At 39.4% G+C, this 20,399-nt stretch overlaps 1 long non-coding RNA gene across 2 annotated transcripts in view; it reads left to right on the top strand.

The window, feature by feature from the left end:
* The window catches only part of LOC139590095 (uncharacterized), a 53,105-nt gene extending 33,686 nt beyond the window's left edge, over positions 1–19,419 (top strand). Inside the window, exons 1-2 of one of the 2 annotated variants that reach the window (XR_011679233.1) lie at positions 7,348–7,759; positions 14,552–19,419. This is a non-coding gene — a long non-coding RNA (uncharacterized lncRNA). Of the gene's footprint in view, positions 1–7,347; positions 7,760–14,551 lie in introns of those variants that run through there. The other variant, XR_011679234.1, reaches the window with a different exon arrangement.
* Positions 19,420–20,399: the final 980 nt, after the last annotated feature.

The raw sequence follows: 20,399 nt of genomic DNA, 5'->3' as shown, positions 1-20,399 counted from the left end.
TTTGAACTGCTGCTTACTAACATGATACCCTGTGCTTGACTCAGCCTGAAACACAGTATATAATACTGGCATTTTCATTTTGTCTCACATTTGGAGGCTGCTCCGGTTCTGCTACCGTAAGTTTCTGTGCCTGTGCAGTGGGGAATATGAAATTGGGGATTTTTGAAGGTCTGAAGGTCCTTTAGTGTCAAATTACTTTTGGAATTCTACTTCAGCACTTCCATAGGGCCTCAAGTATTCTTGGCAGTTTATAATAGCCCTTGTCCCAAAGCATTTAAAATACATTTCAGATGTGCTGAGAATAATAAATCTAGAAGAAGGGAGAAAAAAGGAATGAAATAATCTAGGATATAGTTAGCGTATCAGTGATTATAAGGGTACACTTTAATTTATTTTTAAGGCTTGGATGGAAGGACACTTCACTTTTAATTTTTTTTTCTTGACTTACATTGTGACAGCATAAGGAATATTTCTAGAAATCAGATTTGAATTAGAGGGTTTCACATGAACTCTGACTGTTTTTGAAAGAAAGAGTTGCAAACACTAGACTTCATTATCCTGTAGAAAGACTAGAAACAAAATGGTTTATTCATCTTCTTCTCATCAGCTACTCTTTTCCAAATATACTGATGCATTTGCCCATCTGTGATTGAAAGTATACATAACTGATAAACTTTTCCCTTATGGTTAGTGCAAAGAAAACAGAACATAAAGTTCTGCTTTATTATAAGAGGAGGGATGGTGCAACATTTGAACAAGTATCAGCCAGAAGCTGATAAAAAAACCCTAAAAACAAAAATTTTAAAAAAATTCTGAAACAATGGAAAAGCTTCTACTTTAAAAATCTAAAACTTTTAACAAAAACAACCTTGGATCATGTAGATTTGGTGCCTGCTCACTGGAACGTCACCAAATCTCACTTGTTTTGATTGGGCCTCACTCAAACATAACTGGCCTCAAGCTAGTAAGCAAGCCAGCAAATGTCCTGGCTTGTAAAGAAATCTGATCCAACCCTGTAAACCAAACCCAGCCTAAGAGCAGTGGTGAGGGGAACATATGGAAAATTAATGACAGATAATAGAATGGTGGGACAACCTTAAAGAAAAGATTGTTGTTGAGTTTATGCAACAATGCCAGCTAATGGTTTTCTGAGTTAAGAAAGTTACAGAGTATCTCAGCAATGTTTTTGACTTTGCCAGCACTTAAACTCTAGAAAGAGCTGCTGTGTTTCTCCTGTCCCAGGGCACATTCTTAATTGATACCTATAGCTGCTGGTTCAGCTGCAGCAGCACTTTGGGAAGCACAGAGATCCTGGTCCCCACCTGTTTAAATAAATGAGAGCCTCAGGAAGAGAAGTGCATTGGAATTTCCTTGGGCTCAAACTGGGCAGAACAGCAAAGGCCAGGCTGAGAGCTAGAAGCACTGGGAGGAGGAGATGAGGGCTGTGTGTATGCTTTTTTCCCCTGCAGACCCCCAGGCATTTTGCAGAGATAAGGTGCTTTGTGTATGATGTCACAGATGGGGAAATAGTCCCAGGAAGCTCATTGTTTCACAACCCCTCTCAGGTGAAGAAACTGGAAATGGAGATGGAACGAATGGAAAGAATTATTTTGGTGAAAGTGTATGTATTTCTGGAATACACAAATCACATATTTATTTGGGTAATGGCATGGGATGCTCATTTAGGGTGGGCTTTGAAATGTGAGACCTTAGAGTAGCTATTTTGTACCAAGAGAAAAGTGATCCCTTTCCCCTCATTCCTCTACTTTTGTTTTATTGAAGACTAGCTAAAATCCTAACATTCTCCTGTCTGGACCCTAAAATGACTCTTACTCCTCCTGTGGCTGCATCCATCCTAGTGCACAGGCAAATGTTGAGGTTGATTTGCCCCTTTAGGCCAAAAGTTGTGCAACTCACCTGTTCATTTGGGGTAAGAAAACTCTTGTGCCATTCAATGTACTTATTTTTTTCTTCCTGAACCTGTTTCCTCTGAGCCAACACAGTGGCTCAGGACCCTTCCAGAAAAACACTGGGGAGGCTGTGGAGAGGACCATGCTCACCTCAGATTCCTGAAAAGCAGGCACTGAGTGTCTCTGAGGTCAGCTCTAAGCTTCTCTCCCTGCTCCGCTGATAGGAGAAATGGATTTTGCCAATAAAGCTGTTCAGGTGAGTTACTGCATCTTTACTGGAGTTTAAAGGAATATACTGAGATCATGGTGTCAACAAACTGGTGAATTCAGTAGCTTGCATTAAACAGATGATCATATTAGAGCACCATAAGGATTCATACCAAGCATAAAAATGGAAGTCTATAAAACTACAAAAGAGGAAAGCTGACTTGTATAGGACAAAATGAATATGTAACACACACATACATAAATATATCTTATATATATAGACATACACAGTGGTAATTGTAATACCTCTTGTGTAACAGAAAGCCTTAATTATGTATGTGGGGTGATTTAGCAGACACTTTTTTTTTCCTTGAGAAGTAACTTTTAAGCCACTTCATATGGCTCAAAGACTGGGAATCAGTATCAGTGGGAATGGGAAGAAATGAGAAATGTTTAGAAATACCAATGTTAACAAATATAAATATTTCTATTTCTGGTTTGTTAAACCTGTTTTAATCCTTTTGAGTTCCTGGGGAGGAGTAAAACAGCCTAAAGGTAAGACATATGATGTAAAAGATTGTTTGCTATAACCTTGCCAAACCTATGAACTGACCAAGAGAGGTGATGGCTCCAGAGTACACAGTGCATGTTTTACTTTTCTAATGTCTAGAAGATTCAATACATCTGAAATATAGCAAGAAAATGTCCTGCAGGGCAGTGGAGATGTCCTACTGACAAGAGGGAGCTGTATTCTTTTCTCATCACCTCATAAACAGTGGGGTTCTGACTGAGGATGTTAGGTAATGCTTGCCACAGACAGAACTCCAAGTGGGTATTACTTTCATTGTATAACCCTTTGAGATCTGAGGCAGTATTGTTTAACAAAGCATATTGTTTTCCCCTCCCACTTTTACTGAGCTTTGATGCTGATTTTAGAACTTGACAGCTGTGTTTAGACTTCTCTTACAGAGATGGGGAAATAGAGATGTTTGGGGGAGCAGGCAACATGAACTTTGTGGAGGGAACAGAGTCAAGATTTGCCTTAGGAAACTGTGGAATTGATCCACAATGATGAACTTCAGGCCACCCTCCTTTTGAGAGACTCCTTGGAGATGAAGGGGGTGCTGGTCCCCTGTGCTGTCCCACCCAGAGCTGTCTGCCTCAGGGAGGGACTCATGGCCACTTGTCACCATTGCTGAAAGGTGTGAACTCTAGCCAGGCACCATGCTTCAGAGGGGTCCCTGCCTTTGCTTGGGATTGGCATCCACAAGACTCCCAGGACTGCTTGATTTTCCCTGTAGTGCTCTTAATTTTTACAGTGTTTAGGTATGAGTATTTTGTGTGGCAAAATAATTAGAGGGAAAGAGTAATTATTAGGAATGGTCTCTGAAAAAAGAAAAAGTCAGAAGTTGTTACAGCTATTGTAATAAATGAAAAGGAAACAAACTTTTCATCATTAGGCTTGAATCACTAACATCAGTTCTTGCAGAATTGTGTAAGTTCATCCTCTCCGGCATAAAGACAAGTGTATAGTTTGTTTTTATTCAGTAGCTGAGTTTATAGGCCCATCTTTGAATAATTATGGATATCTTGTTCAATATCTGAAAATTGTGGTATCTGCCATCTCTGCAGATACCAGAGGGGAATGTCTTGAATGAGTTAGTGGGACTGCACACAGGAAACCAGGGACTGGGCTGAAATAAAAAAAAAAAAAAAAAAAAGAAAAAAAGAAGGACATTCAAAACAAATAAAATAGAAGTCAGCACAATCCTATTCAAGTTCTGAATGTCTCATATCTCCTCTCATCACCTCTCCTCTCTAATGTAGAAGAAGACCAAAGAATCTTAATTCTCAACTTCTGTTAGGTACTGTGCAAACGAGGATCCTTAATAAATTGTGTGTTACAATATTGTTTGGTTTTCTTTCGAGAGAATGATATTTCAATGGTGTTTGCTTAAGTCATAGCACTAAGAAGAGGATTCCTGAGTTTCAGTAAGATTGTATTGAAAGGAAGGTACAAAACCCCAGGTAGCCTCAGATATTTGTTTCTATGATGTTTAGGTACATTCTTGTTTCCAAGACAGAGTGAATCTATGAGCACAGAGCCCTGCGCTGCTTCTACAGTTTCTCTGTAGAAACTCTACCTCCCCAGACCATGAGCTTGTCTGTGTTGTAAAAACACTTCTCCCACTCTGATATGGCATGTCCTTGACTTTGTTTTCTCACCTTCTTTCCAGAACTTATTTGCCTTTGGCAGCTGATGAATGTGGCATGATGAGCAAGCCTTGCCATCCATTGCACACACTTGAACACACTTTGAATTAATTTTTAACTAGGTATCAGAAACAAAGATCATTTAATGGCTATAACTTTTAACCACTTCACAACTGAACAGTTTAGCAGGAGTGTAAAATCAGCATACTTCTAAGACAATATAATATCATTTGTTATGGGTCAGTATCATTTGTATCCTGTTCAGAAGTTCAGAGGTTTTATTTGGGCACTGAGTCCAACCTGCATTTATTTTCAAAGAACAAAATGTATTACAGGATTTTCACTTCTAACATAAGATGCTAAACCATATCCCTATAACTTAGCCCCTAGCTTTCAGTCATTTTAGAGAAGAAAAATCTAAAAATTGTTAGAGTATTTTTTGTCAATTTAGAACCAGATCCAAATTTCATTGCTTGCACAATTATTCATTTTCAAACCGCTGTGTTTGGTTGAAATGTCTGGAATGTGGAGTATTGTATTTAAAAATAAAGCAAAACAATCCTTAATAGCCACTCTATCATTTAGTTAAAACAACATCCCATACCCACACCATTCTGGAAACAGGGAGTAGTGAGGATGGGAGAAGTAGTGGAAAGAAAAAAGCATTAGGAGTAAAACTGTATATACAGTGGCCAGAATGAATCACTCTGAGGTTTGGAACAAAGATGAAAATATAAATTAAACAAAACTGCCTTTATTCCATAAAATACTTAAAACGCTAGTGCAAGAATTCAGAGGGTGCAGTGTTTAGTTCCCAAGAAAACTGTATGAAAGGCCAGGAAGCCGCTTCTGCTTGGTTAGCCTTATGCCAAGGATCAAAGCAGAAAGGTATCTCATTTCCATGTATAACTTTGAAGTGTTTTATAAAGAATTCCAAAAAATGTGCCTTAGAGTAGTTCTTACCAGGCTGCCTTGCATCAGAAGAATAAATAAAAACTAGAATGTCTCTTTGCTGGAAGATGTACCAGTAATGTATTGTTCAAAACTTCTTCATCTGTCTCTAGTAATTCTTGGTTTGTGAACACCAAGAGTCAGACAGGTTTTTTATTGCCTTGGGATAATTTTTTTTTTTCTCTTCTGCTTTCATAAACCTTCCATATGCTTCTACATCCATGTCTTGTTTTCAATTTTCGTGAAGGTTTTTATTTGGAGTCTCATAAAATTCTAATTTATTGCGGCTTCTTTTTATAAAATGCAGAGGGGAGGAGGGGAGTATTGAGATAGCATGTGCAAGGCGGTCCCAAGGAATGCACTTGAGAATTTATAATGTTGAGCAGTTTATCAACCCCTGCTTCAGTTATTGGCAGCTCCTTTTCCTAACTCTCCATCCTATGAGCCTGTGTTCTCATGGTGTGGGTGTAAGACATTTCATATCAGTCTATTTAAGTAAGAAAGTCTTCTTTCTTAGTTATGCAAACTGTCTGCATTTGCAGAGAGTGAAGGGAAATCAGGTAAAAGAGTCTGCCCAGTACATGATGTGCTCCTACAGCTGTCAGTTCTCACTGTCCTGTTGGAGACTCATTTCCATCAGTGTGCGCTATTTGCTAAATACTCATAAGAAATAAGATAGGAGTGATATATCCCTCTGGAAGTGCTAGATGACCCTTTCCTAGGTTAGGAGAAGAGCATTTGCCGTTGAGGGAGCAGGAATACATCCAGGCTTACCTACTTGTGCTCTGTTCAGATTTGACTCAGGACCAAACTGAACAAAAAGGAACAAAGTGTATTTCCCACCAGCAGAGCTGTTTTTCTTTGCCCCTCTGGTGTTAAGTTGACCAATCTAAATGAAAGCCTCATACTTCAAATAGTGAAGAATTGTGGTGCTAATGTGTTACCATGGTTCAAAGTTACTGTGAAATTTCAAGTAGTCCCTGGCTTCAGCAGAATTAGCACAACCTTTTTTGAGCAAGGAACCACATCACTTTCGCATAACTAAAAAGCATCTGTGAAAAAAACTGTCCAGAGTTAAGGGTGCAGTGCAAGAGCACAATGTATATAAAAGGTGTCATCAGGCAAACCAGTAGTTTTTTTGTGCAGATTATAGGTATATTTTTGCTTATGCTGTATGTTTGATATGCATGTAAACATAAATATGTACACACATGCAGGTATTTTCTGAACATATTCTTTTTGAATGTGAACCCCTTCCCACTCTGTACGTGTTGTGGTATATCAGTAATACAACATTTGTGATGTTTAAATATTTGGGGAGAAGACCCTCCTGGAAAAAGTTCACAGGGGTGGGTCAACCTAAGTACTGAAAGAGAAATTCAAGTCCTGTAGCACATTTGAAATCTATTCTTGCAGGGGCTGTAAGGAAATATGAGAGCTGCTCTGCTGGAGAGAAACTGTTGGGCACTGGACCCTTTTTTTTCTTCTCTAAATAAAACATAGAATAGGCTTTTAGCTGCCTTTTCTCCATAATAGCTACTTAACCTGCTCACTAACATTAAGGAAAAGAAAGGAAAATTCCAAGAAAAATTCCTATTCAGAGTAAAAAATATAAATTAAACCAAAGTGCGCAATGCGCACCCTTTTCTTTCCTTCCTGTTTTGTTTGGTGTTTTCTAACTCTGCTTTTTGGACAGCTGAATGGGGGCTGGGAAAGTGTTTACAATATTTTCACATGATTGAGATGGCAGAGTTCTTGCACTCTGTGAAAGGCCTTCTGTTTTCAGATGGCATTGAAAGTTTACCGTCTCTCCAGACAAAAGGAAGAGAGCCCGTTGCCAGCGGATGAGTAATGGGCATGGCCTCCGCACAATACCTCCTATCCAGTCCTAAATCTACATGGTGTTCTTAGGCTTCCCAGCTTCTCCAAAGCAACCTTTGTCTTTGCTCTGGGAGACCAAAACTGCTCGTTGGGCTAGTGGGGATGCAGCCAAGAGGGGAAGGCTCAGTGACAACAGTTGCTCAGTGCTCAGTGCCCAGTATCTGCCTCCTTACCATGCCACTATAATAGTTGGGAACCCGTCAACAATTGAGCATCTTCTATACAAATATGTTGCAGACCATCTGTATAGTTTTCAGTTCCAGAAGATTCCAGTAACTCACTAAGTTTTAATACTTTTTTTTTTATTCTTGCTAATCTGATGGGCTGCCCTGAGATAAGTGAGAAAAGCAAAAGCCTGTCATAATTTCTTCGGAGCTAAAACTGCACAGAAGTTGCCAATTCCTGTATTTGTTTTCTTACAAGAAACTTGAAGCAGGCATTTTCCACTGTTAACAATTTTTAGGTTCTGTCAAGTGATCTTTTTTTTTGGTCAGAAAAACATTTTGGTGAAAATGATTGCTAACATAATCTTAGAAAATATTTGAACTGGCAATTCTGAAGTTTTTCCAGAGACTTGGTGTTATAGAGACCAGTAGGTAATTTTTTTTCTTGTTTCTCTTACAAAGCTTCCTAGAGCTTGTCTATTTGGAATTTATCTAAATGTGTATATGTGTATATAGGTTAACTATGCATGGGGCATGTATGTGTGTGTAAGCATGTCTCTCTCTGTGTACCTGTCTAAGTGAACTTGCATTTCACTGTGCTGTAAAGGGCATGAAGAAGAGCTTTCTAAACATTAACAAAACATTAATTAACTGCACTTAATTTTGACTGTGTTCTTGGCTAAGAAATGTCAGTATTAAGTTCTTATTCTTTCATGCTAATTTGGTGTTGCATAGCGACTCATGTATTGTTGTCAGGAAAATAGAAGCAAAGACGTAAGAGATACAGGATTTCTTAAGGGTTGGTTGTAGCTGGTATCAGCAATTTACTGACTAACCTGTAGTAACCTGTAGTGCTGACAGTCCTGAGTACACAAGCAATGCATTAAGGTTATTAGCAAAACAATTTTCTAAATTACCTGAATGGAGCTTTCAAGGTAACTGATTCTATTCTTTGGACTTTTTTTCCTTCCCCCCCACTTTTTTTTTTTTTTTTTTTTTTGAGGAGTTGACAATCTAAAGCAGCATTAAAATAATCTGGCTTAATTTCCTCTGCTGAAAGAGCAAGTCAGCTGAAATTTAGACATTTTGCTGAAAAGAGGGGGGAAAAACCAGGTAGTTTTTGTTTTAAAGGGCATGACCATACACATTCTGCCCTGGTGCCTTTAAAGGGAACTTCCCTGTTTAAATGCCCTTGAGCAGAGAAATACCAACACCTCTTAATTGTTTAATATATTACAGCCTAAAATATTTACAGAAGTGCTTTCCAAGTACTTCACTGTTCCAGGTGCTTGGTTCTGCACCTCCTAAAATAATAGGCTATTTCCCCTCAGTTTTCCTGTGCTTGGTGCCACAATGAAACATATGCTCTGTATCAAGGGAAGGGGAAGTGAGGGAAGTAAGTGGGATGCCTGACATTGGTGCTGGTGCTTGCAGCACACACAGACCTCTCTGTCTTGCGTCACAGAGCTGCTAAAGAAGGAGAAAATAACATGGCTTGTGCTTGGGCTGTAAGGTCCAAGGAGAAAAATATCATATTGTAAAGCATTTGAATGTCACTCTGCACAGAGGCCCCTTATCACTGTGTCCTCTGAGAAGCATCACAAAAAGTATAATAATTCTACTAATCAGGAGGGCTGGACATACACTGGTGCACAGCACAGCTGTCATGCAGCTGCCTTAGGGCCATGCTCCAAAATGTATTTATTCTTTCATGGAGGTGTCATGAAGCCAAAGTCTGATGTCTGTCACATGTAACCATGTTCCAGGCTGAGGCAAAAAGATTATTTGAAAAAAATTATGCCTTATTTTGATCCAGTAGGGATCAAGATACAGTTTTCTTGGCCTGCGCTTAAGTAATTTATTTTTCAACTTGCTTAGCCAAAATGGACTGAGACTTTTCCCCACTCGAGAAATAAATCTCCTAATACAGAGCACTTGGAGCTCCCTGGGTTCTGTGGGACTCTGCCCTGATATATCAGGATTTGAGCTGTGCTGTCCCTCTTATCAGCACACCCATGGGCTGTGCAGTGCAGCCATGCCATGAGCACGGATAACCCCATGGACACTGGGTGAAACTGGGCAGGCAAAGGGACTTAGTCTGGAAATGCATGCTCAGAAAGTTCCTTCTCCTTCTCAAAAATCCTCCCTACTGTGCAAAAGCAGGCTAATGAAAATGGTTTAAAGAGCTGGGGTCTCAAACCCTTCCAATAGTTCTGTGTAAGGGAGCAGCAGCTGGATGATTTCCAGTAAGGAGCTGGAGGGAGAGAGGCTCTGTCTGGCCCGAGGGAGGAGATAATGTGGAGTTAAACAATTCTGTGAGAGTGGAGGACTGAATCTTTCCGTGGCTGCAGTTTCCATCAAGCACTTCCCAGCACAGTTGCCTGCCATCCCTTTGAACCCATGTCTCCCATGTGACAGAGCAGTGATCTGGCTGCTGAGCCACTAGACTAATATTGTTCTTTTAATCTCACAAAAATGTGTTATAAAAGAGTTGGATTCACATGAGAAATTAAGTGTAAGATTTGTCCTCATAAAGACATTATACCATGAATGCTCTCTTTCTGCTGGCTGTAAGAATAGGTGGCTCAAGGGTGAAAGGGTAGCATTTACATTTAAATACACCTATTGGAATTGCACAAACAGAAGGCTAAAGCTACTGCTCCCTCTCTGAATGCTTTTAGAGTTTGCTGCTTTTTTACATAGTAGCATCTTTTTTTTTTTTTTACCTAATCAAAAAGGGAAATCGAGATGCTTAACATCCCATAAAATAAAGTAAAGGAGGTCTTTGTGCCAGCAAGATAAATGGATGAGCCTTTTCAAAGCAATTATTTTACTTTTTTCATCTGTATGTGCCACTCAGGAGGTGAAAACCAGATTTCAACCAGAACTTTCTCTGCTGTTGCACTAACTGGTAGTGCTGGCTGGGTGGATGCTGTTTACATTTCCCAGAGAAAATGAAATGCACTTTTTTTTCTTTTCCTTTTTTTTTTTTTTTTTGTATCTGCCAAACCCAGATTTACCCTGTGATAAAACAGAAAACTTCTTAACATCTGGAGAAAACAGAACCTGAAACAGGGTGGGAAGGGCACTTAATGCAAGGGTAGCCTGGCAGCCATGGTGCAAGCTCAGTGAAACCCTTGAAATGCACCTGCTTGACCCAGGCCAGGGCTTATTCCTTTATTCCCTTTCCTCTCCAACAGCTTTCTCCCCTCTGTACAGTGACAGAGGCTTATGGACTGGAGTTGCAAAAACTCTGGGCTTACCTTTGCTCTTTAGAATTTCTGATTGAAGAAAAGAATAAAACGAAAAGAAAAAAAAAAGAAAAAAAAAACAAGTGTGATTTTTCTTCAAATTTTTGATGTCTCTTTTATCATGATTTTCCACTACGCATACAAGGTCCAAAACCAAAAGTGCATGAATAAATGCCTTAAAATTACAATTTTTGCCCATACTGCCTGAAATGTATTGAATTACTACACAACATATAGCTAATAAGACAAATCATTAAACATGTTCCAGACACCTCTGAACATTTAAGAACTTGAAATCCAGATCTGTATGTGCCAGTTTCTTAATATGTCGTTAATCATTTTTCCATTGAATATGTACACAAATCTGCTATTTTTATATATAACTTGGACAGTGAGGAATATTAAGTAATTAAAACAAAAATAATCCAATGATATGAACTTTGGAATCTCTGCAGAGTAAAATAATCCCATCATCAAAATACATTCAAAGAAAGGAAGAGTGCAGGAATCCATAACACCACAGTCAGTATCCCTTTATGGGTCCTTGTATTTAGAGCATATCTGACTGTATTTCGTTTGGCCTATGCAGCACTGAATGTCTGTATAAAACAAAACAGTGTGTCCCTTGTACTCCTAGTCTAGCAAGTACTAGTCCTCCTGGTAAGTCTTCCTAACTTTTATGGTTTAAGAAGTGCTGAATAATTTTTTTCCTGTATACTTTCTTGATTTTTAATAATTTAATGTCAACTACTCATCAGTCATCTTTTTTTTCCAAGTCAAGGAATCCTCTGCCCCCTAAACTCTCCATGTAGAGAAGCTTTTCCACATGTCAGATGATTCTTGTTGCACCCTGCTTTAGCTCTCCTCCTTCTGCTATGCCTTTTTGGAGGTGAGGGGCCAGAGGTGTGCTCAGTAGTCACTCTGAACATCCTCAGCATTGTTATTCTTCCCTCAAAAGGACTCTTGAAGTGCTGTGTGCTGTCTCACTGCTAGTGAGCATTGGGATGATATTCTCTTGGAGTTTAAAGGTCCATTTTAAGGAGGACTTATCCCCATGGCCCACAGATTCATTGGGCCATATTACCTGAATTCAGAGGACTTTATGTTCTCTGCAGGGCAGTTTAGACAACCTAAATTTCATACCTGTGTTTTGAACTTAGATTGCAATCAATGTGCCTTGGTGCTCCTGAAGGAGAAATCCCTTCCAGCAGCTAACAGTCAGTATTATGTGTCTCAGCCCATTGAAAATTTAACCAAAAATTGTCTTCTGAGTAATAAAATAGAAAGTAAAGCCCATATTCAAAAAGTAGAGGGGATGGTAGATGTTCTGAGGTTCTGCTTCTTGGCCTGTTTCCAGTTTTCAGTAGTAGTGTAACATAAAATGCAAAGTTTTTTCCAAGAAAAAGAACCAGAATCAATCTAGTACCACTATTTGAGAGGTAAGTAATTTTTGTTGTTTCTGGAGAAACCTTGTCAGGTTTCTCTTCCAGGTCAAAGAATTCCTTCTTGTAGTTACTTGTAGTTAGTTTTGGGTTTTCATATCATTAGACTGTGGTCAGAAGATGGTGCAAGTTGCTGTTTGAGGTTAGAATCAGACACCTCCATTCAAATTCAGGCAATATTATTGGATATGGGCAGAGAAGTTACTGAGGGTTAGAAGTTACTAAAAGTTTAGTATCATGAAATTATATCAAGCATAGCTCAGCTACAATCAAATATTTATTTCCTAGTTTGAGGCTCTCATTTTACGCTTTAAATGAATAAAATACAGCCTGGCCAAACACAGGTTGTGAGACAAGTGGAAGTTCTCCTTAGAGGTTAACAACCTGATTTCTCTCTCACACCAGTTTTACGGTCATTTAGCTCCATTGACTTTGGTGGAATGAGTCCTGATTTATAGCACTGCTTTGCTGCAGGTTTAAAGCTGTGCTGCACAGTAGCAGTGCTGGTGTCAGGTCTTTGGGAGCAAAGCATCTTTGCATTGTGCTTGCCACAGTGGTATCAGTTCTGAGGCCATAAAGAAAATATTTATTAAATCTACATCCATAGAGAACATATTCGGCAAAAATTATTTTGGTTTCTCATTTGTGGCATTATTTTATCATTTAATATTGGTTATGAGGTTTGTTGGTTTTTTTTTTTCCTCCAGCGATTTGTCACTTACCAAGGTAATCCTGGGGTTTCAGATCAGAAATATAGATCAGAAGTTTACTAAGTCCATATTTGTGCATAATTTTGGTTGGAATACCTACCATCAAAGTGAAATCTAAAAAATGTTGTTAAATTTAAAAACAGAAGCCCAGGAACTAAAAAGATAGAATTAGTAATTTTAGGCATGGCTTGGAAATTAGTTTACCTCCTGTCATCTCTCCTACGTATGATTGTAAGTTTGCACACAATGGACTACCATTTCTTCAATTTAATGTGCACCACCGTAGGAGGTCTTCTGTGCTGCTTTTCTTACCTCATATTGACTTCCTAGTGCAGAGTAGGCAGGAAAAAACATCTGAGTGAATGCATCTGATCAAGCAATGAGAATCTGTGCTCTTAGCTTGACTCATGTTGAGACAAAATACTGTGGGAAAACTGAGCACAATAAACTTTCAGTCTGCTCCTCTGCTAGGTAGATACAGCCTTGCCTGCTGGAGTTCTCCTTTAGGATCTTAAGCTCATGTAGGCTGAGGATAGGCTGAGGATATAGAAGAGCACATGTGCTTTTGATGTCTCTCTGGTGTACTGATTAAATTGCCAGAGCTCACTTTTCAGAGTCCTTAGTCTGTCACTGGGAAGCTGTAGAATGATCTTCCCTATGAGCCAGCCGTTGTCCTCTTACCCAGTGCAATGGCCATACTCTTTGGAGAAGAGATCAGCTCTCTTTCCCCTTAACACAATCTAAAGTGTGGTAGGAACATCAGGAGGGCAGGGCAGCATTAAAAAGAAGGATTTGTTTCCTGAGAGATGGCATTGTTTCTCAGTTCCCAGCAGCAGAAACTTTAAACTAATGACCTTTCCAGAACATGTAAGCCAGCTGAGCCCAAGACTCATGTTCGTTTTGATGATTTGATATTTTGTTATGAACATTTCTAGCAGGGACAATGTTTTGCAACATCATATTAATGATAATAATAAATGAAACCATACTCCCTTTTCTGCCCAAAAATCAACCTCCGCCGTGGTTATTTACCCAATGGGTCTTGTGGGGCTTCTCAGCTTTTACAGTTGTCAGGCTCAGTGCAAGACAGACCCTGACGAAACAACCAGGTACCTGTAGTGCCACTCCTGTGTTTCTCTTCCTCCCCCTCACCCAAATCCTGACTTTAGGGAGGGAGCAGATATTTTTTTCTTATGTGCCTGGCTTGCTGGGAGAGCCACATAGCTGTGGTCTGTTTGCTCAACATTAGCTGTGCTGCCCAAGTGTGAAAGCAAGCATGGAGCGTAGATTCTCTCAGACTTCTGTGGGATCTGGAGCAGATCCATGAGTAATGCTACTGTTTTCAGCACTTCCCTTGCTCTGCCTAAGACCAGGCACACTGAGATATGAATGTTGTTACAGCTGCCACATACTATATATAAGCCTCATGTTGATGATTATTGCTTTAAACTAGGAGGTCTTTGTTTAAAAATGTTTTCTTCCCTCTCGAATCTACTAGGTTGAGTTATAAAGTAATGCTTTCTATTTTTATTACTGTTAACAGTGTACCGGCAAATTACATAGTATCACAGTTCATATTTATAAAAAAATACAGTTTATTTATTTATTTGTTTGTTTGTTTGTTTATTTCTTGTGCAGACAGATTTATAGTACTGGAGAACTAGCCCCAAATTAATTGAAACAAATTGGCCTATTCATTTTTCAATTGTTCATATCATTTTCTGTTTTGGTTTCTTTATTACTTCTTGTGGATCTGTTTCGATCCACTGCCTCAATTATAGTGCTTTTCTTTAAAATATAATGAACTCTGTTGCATTTCAGAGAGCTGCATGGTCAACTCATGTCACTTCTGTCACCCTGCTGAATGCCACGTCACGCTGCCAATGCTTGGAAGCACTGACTGCTGGCTTCTGCAAGACTGGAAGGAAAGGAAGACCTGGACACATTGACTACATCTCAACTATTAAACAAAATTAGTCAGAGAATTTTCCTGGAGGCCAACTGGCATGAAATAGCTTGAATCCACAGAGCTAAACTCTCTTGCCCTCAAATCATGGTGGCCACATCCAAAGTATCTATTGGAGATGGTGTCTGACCTGGGTCAATACCCAAGCTGTGCTTTGGCATTGTCTGGAAGAGCATTAGCAGGCTTGCACCAAAGCCATGCCAGGGACCAGTTTGGTGGTATGGATGGTTTCAGGCCCATGCCTTGCTGGTCTTGTTTAGTTTATTTAATGTCAGAGGGAAACCTCAGTAATTCTGCCAGGAGTCAACAGGAAACCCCCTTCTGGCCTCAGCAACCAGAAGCTGCTGAGAAGTATAATCATTAGTTGTTCACCTCCTTCACATTTGGATTCTTTTTCTCATTTTATTTTTTACCAAATGAAGCCTGAAAATATTTGGAATCTCATCGAGTAATAAAATTGGGTTACTGTCTGCACAAAACTTGTTGGTTTTGAACTACCAAGAGATTTTGCACATAAGGTGACCTTCTGGAAAAGCCAGTTTCAGCTCTCCTCCCTGATGAAGGGTCTCCTATGGCTTTGAGCAAGTTGCTAAGAGCTTGTGTGACCAGTGCCCTGTTTGGATATAGGGGTAAAAAGCAATGAGGTGCTGAGATACAAACACACCATTTGCTTGGAGTCACATAAGCATGCTGAACTGATGTGAACCTAAAACTCCCTTTGATTTCTGTGGCAACTTATTTCACATGTCTGGGAAGGCAATTTATTTTAAACCCTGCAAAAAGGACGTTGAGTATGTTGTTATATCAAGATCTTTTCAAAGTCAGAGCTCTGGGGCTGGGTTTGGATAAGCCTGAAATGTCCTTCATACAGTGGGAGGTAGTGGAGAGCTTGTGCTCTGTGTTTTGAGAGCTAACTCTGTGCAATGGTACCCCAGTTATCCCATGGAACACTGTACTTCACAGTACTGTGTTATACTTCTGCCTGCAGCAATATAAATCAGAATCAGGCAATTCATGCCTGAATCTTTTTCCCTATTCTGAAGATAAATGGCAGTGAAGGCCGAGTAGTTTTAAAGAGCTCATCGTACAAAATTATTGTATTAGGCCATGCTGTATTACTGAGATTACAGAAAATTACCTACATGTATTGAATTAAACCTTGATTTTCCAATGATCTCAGCAGCAGCAGCAGAACTGGGACAATTTAATCACTGCATTATCAGTTTGGTAGATAACTACTATCCTGAATTGCTGCTCAAAATGAAAAAATGGTATTGTTTTATCCAGAAACTAGCCCTTAATTAACTTCCAGCACTAGCACTTTGCTCAGACCTCAGGCATATATTTGAATTTCTGAAGCTGACAGGTACTGATTTCAACAACATTTAGAGCAATGCATGTTTTGCCTGAGGTTTGCTACAGGGTGAGTGTTCTCTTAATTAATGTGGTCATTTGACGTACAGCACCTTGCTGAACTATTAGAACTTGACTGTGTGCTTTTACCCAGTGTTTCTTTTCGGTTAAAATTCTGTTTCATAATTTACCTATTCATGGATCAGTCTCATAAAGGAGGTTGTAGAGCCCTACACGTGTGTTGTCATACCTTGCTGAGGCTGTACAAATCTTATTTAATGAAAATGTTATGAAGCAAAGAATCAAGTTGTTGCCCAGAATACTCAGAATATTCAATACTCAGAAATTGGTATGTTTTTCTCTGAGCTGGATTTTGAACAGCAGGAAGTATGGCAAAGCAGAGGAGGAACATTTAACCTTATCTAATTTTGCCTCCTTTTCCTTCCCTTTTCTGTCTTGCCCCTCAATCTTCAAGCACTCTCCCATGGATGCTTGCATATGGCAGTGGCTCTACTCAGACCTACTGAGACCAGTGTATCAGTTAAGGTTTGTAAGACCATAATGTGTTTATTTTTGCAGTCTGATCTTGTGAGAAACTGAGGAGGTCTTGCATCTCCCTCCTACTGATAACAGTGGTGTTGAAAGAGCTCAGTGCATTCCAGGGCAAAGCCTTGGAGGCCGTGGGTTAGAGAGCTCCTAACTCTCCTTTGGAAGTACATGCAGATTCCTTTGGCCTTCACTGGGGGAAAGCCTGGCTCCCCACTAAAGAAAAAGAAAAGAAAACAATGAAAATCTAAGACACAAACCCCCAACACAATAGTTGCGGTGGTCCAAATAAAACATAAAACCCCCAGTCTCAGCCCAAGCACTCAGTCTAGGGAGGCTTTGGAATTAGGGGCTCGAAGCTTGACCCAGGGATGAGTCCATGGTCTCTTTGTGGGAGAAGGGTACAGGCTCTGGCCATGCTCAAGTGGGCTTTGGTGTGCAAGGACATAGCCAAGTGGCCTGGGCTGGTAGTCCCAGCCTGCTGGCTCAGTGCTCATTCACCCTGCACAGGCTCTGAGCTGTGCTCGGCACCATCACCCCAGGCTTCATCTCAGGCTCTTTCTGACCCTCTTTGGCTGTTTTAAAGCTGGATCCTTTCAGCTTATATTCTCTCTCAAATAATTCCCTCTCCTCCCCCCCACCCCTTCTCTACTTCCACGACTGAACTCACTTTTCCAAACTGCCCATTCCACCATCTATCCACTCCATATGTTTATATTTTCCTATTGCTGAGGCACGGCATGCTGACCTGCCTGGACAGAGCTCCTTTATCACAGAGATAAACATGATGTCCCCCTCACATAGAGTTTCTATCATGTGTGACCTTTCATCTTGAACTTCCATGACCTTTTTTTTATTAATGCTGTACTGTGCTGCTTGCAGAAGCCAGGAAAGAAAATCTTTTGTTTCTAGATAGAATACTGCTAAAGGACATGATACGGTCTTGTTTTTAATCCAGCTAATTAAAATCTGCATGTGCAGTGTAACTGAGAATGCAGCCTTCGCCCACCACTTTCCCACAGGCAGGGAATAAAGGCCTTTAGTGCAGCAGCAGCTAGCCACCCTTGGATAACAGAGAACAGAGACCACAATTCATCCCAGCTTTCCTTATCATATTCGCAGAGGGCTTTCCCCTCCCTCCCTCCCTCCCTCTTTCCCTCCCCCTCTCTCTCCATGGAATCACTTACTGTAGCTATGTGCCTCTATATATCACTGCAGAATGTAATCAAGTTAAAAATATGTTAGCTTGCATTTATCTATGCTCCAGTGAGCTTCAAATATAATTCATTTCTAGTAAAAAAAAAAAAAAAAAAACAAAAAAAGAAAGAAGGGGGGGTGGTGGGAAGGGGGAGAAAGAGAAGGAAAAAGAAAAGAGAAAGCGACTATTTCTAATCAAATGTCAACCCTACTTATTTTAAAACAGTTTTGCCAAGAACTAAGTGAATATCACAGTTTAGCAGTTCACACTTTTGTATGTTCATTAAGTTGACTTTTTTGGATGTGCTGGATGGTTGTGGTTATTACTAAAGCTGCCTTTTGTGTGTGTCAGGGAGAGGGTGCCATGGGATTTTTTCTTATGAAACATTTTCTTGGTTAGTTTTTCTCTTGGTGGTTTTTGTTGGGTAACTGAAGTGGGGAGGGAGGAGGAAAAGGAGGGCAGCCTGGTGGGACGGAGCAGTGAGAGCAGAATGGGAAGCATTAAAATTGAGCCCCCACCTGTTTTCTCTTTCTTCAAGTCATGTTTTATATGATGATGATGAGGTCATCAGGATGCATAAAAATGTGCCAGGAGATTCAAAACTTGGAAGGAGATTGTACAACATGAGTAGAAAATACATTTGAGTGCATGTGCAGAATCCCTTCCCCCAGAGAAGCACACAAACAGGCTTTCTGTGGTCATTCCCTGGTAACCCGCACAAAGAGCTGCTCAAACAGCTGTGCCTTTGGCTGAGCACCATCCATGGGGCTGCTGTGGAAAATGCTGATTTTGGGGCATTAACTTCCCCAACACAAATTCAGAGAAATATACTTACAGTTATTAATGGAAGGGATTGTGAATCCTGAATAAATATGCGCTGTGTTGGAAAATTATTTCCTTTATTTATCGTAACAAAAGATTCATATGTGCGTTGTACTCAGGGAATGATTAAAGGTATATGAAAAAGCAATGTTTTGAATTCCAATACAGCTTATTAGGTGACATCAGTCTAACTAAATTACCTGACACCACATTTTAAAAATATCTAAATATTTTGATAACAGAGAACAGTACGATTAAAAGATGTCAGAAGTACCATGATGCCTATATATTAAAATATGCCGCGTTGATCAAGCACAAGATTACTTTTCATAAAAATTTGATTATCTTATGCTGAAAATTTGGTTATCTTATGCAAACTTAAGCAAGAATAGAGAGCTGCACACTTTTCTGCTTTTACTACCTATGGAGGGACAATATTAAATAAGAAATAGCTATTACTATACTTGTATAATTCTGATCTATTATATTTATATACCATGGCATAAGTTTTTATGTATTTTGGAATTAGTGTCAAATCAGTAGAACAGTGGTAGCCAAGAAGACATTTATATGTATTTTATCAAGTTAAACTTTTCTGTTTCTCATCTTTTGAGGAATATATTCAATAATTGCTTTTTAATAGTGACACCTACTTTGACACACTGAAAAGGTTGTTAATGTCAAGTCACATATTTGATATAAAATTACTGTTTGCATATTGCATAAGCAATATAAGATTTATGAAGCTTCACGTATTCCATTTAAGTGGGCTAATCTTAATAAATATGGCATTTTTTATCGTTGCTTAGCAGTCTTCCTTAGACGTAAAATTAATTTGTATTTTGGGGGACAATTACAATTTTTATGGGCAGAGCCAATGTTAAATTACGTCTTGTTATTCTGTGTAACTAGTAACATAAATTAGGGTGGTGATTATTATTTTTGTCACTAATAGCTGTTGTTGGAGAGCACTTTTTAAGGAGAGGGCACATAACAAGAACTGAAAATCAACCCATTGCTATGTTAGTCACACATGGCAAGCAGCATGGCATAAATTCCCTCTGAAAGTTACTGAAGGATGCTGAACATCAGGGCATGCTAAAGGTCAGGCTTAATAATGGGGCATAAATCTCAGATCCCCACAGTGAACATCTAATGTAATGAAAATCAGGATGTCTTTACTGAGTCCCTAAACTGCTTTATGTGCTCACAGCTACATTCACAAAGCTTAGCTTGTGATAGGACTCAGAAGTGTGTAGGAGGTTCTTGTCAATACACTTAATGAAAAGAGGATCAAAATAACATAACACTGTAATCTCACATGTGGGACCTGAACCTGCACTTCTGATGTTCTGATTCATCTGTGTCATCAGCAACCATTTACAGGGATTCCTTGTTGGTGATTCCATGGAAAATAAGACTGTGACAGGAGGCCATACCGGAAATTTTGTATCATTTTTTTGATAGTTTTCAATTCCCTTTTCAAAACTTTATTTCAAAGTTTTCAAATTTTCACTGTTTATACATCTACTTTTTCTGCCACCTTTTTATTAACCTTGAGCAGAACAGATATATACTGATCTATACTGAGAGGATATTCTACACTAAGTAAAAGTTCAGGATACCGAAGAGGCTGACATGTCATCCATGGCAGTTATTTAAAATTTTCACCTATGGGTGCAGAAAGATCCCTTTAAAAATGACCCTTCTTCTTTCCTATACTAACCTGATATCAAAGCAAGTACCTAAATCAGTGCCAAAAGGAGTGAAAGGAATAATTGTGA

The sequence above is a fragment of the Agelaius tricolor genome, unplaced genomic scaffold, assembly GCF_023055355.1.
Source record: "Agelaius tricolor isolate 1412-34295 unplaced genomic scaffold, bAgeTri1.0.p SCAF_1, whole genome shotgun sequence".
Taxonomy (NCBI): Eukaryota; Metazoa; Chordata; class Aves; order Passeriformes; family Icteridae; genus Agelaius; species Agelaius tricolor.
The sequence above is the reverse complement of the archived record's forward strand: the minus strand, read 5'-3'. Positions and strand labels throughout refer to the sequence as shown.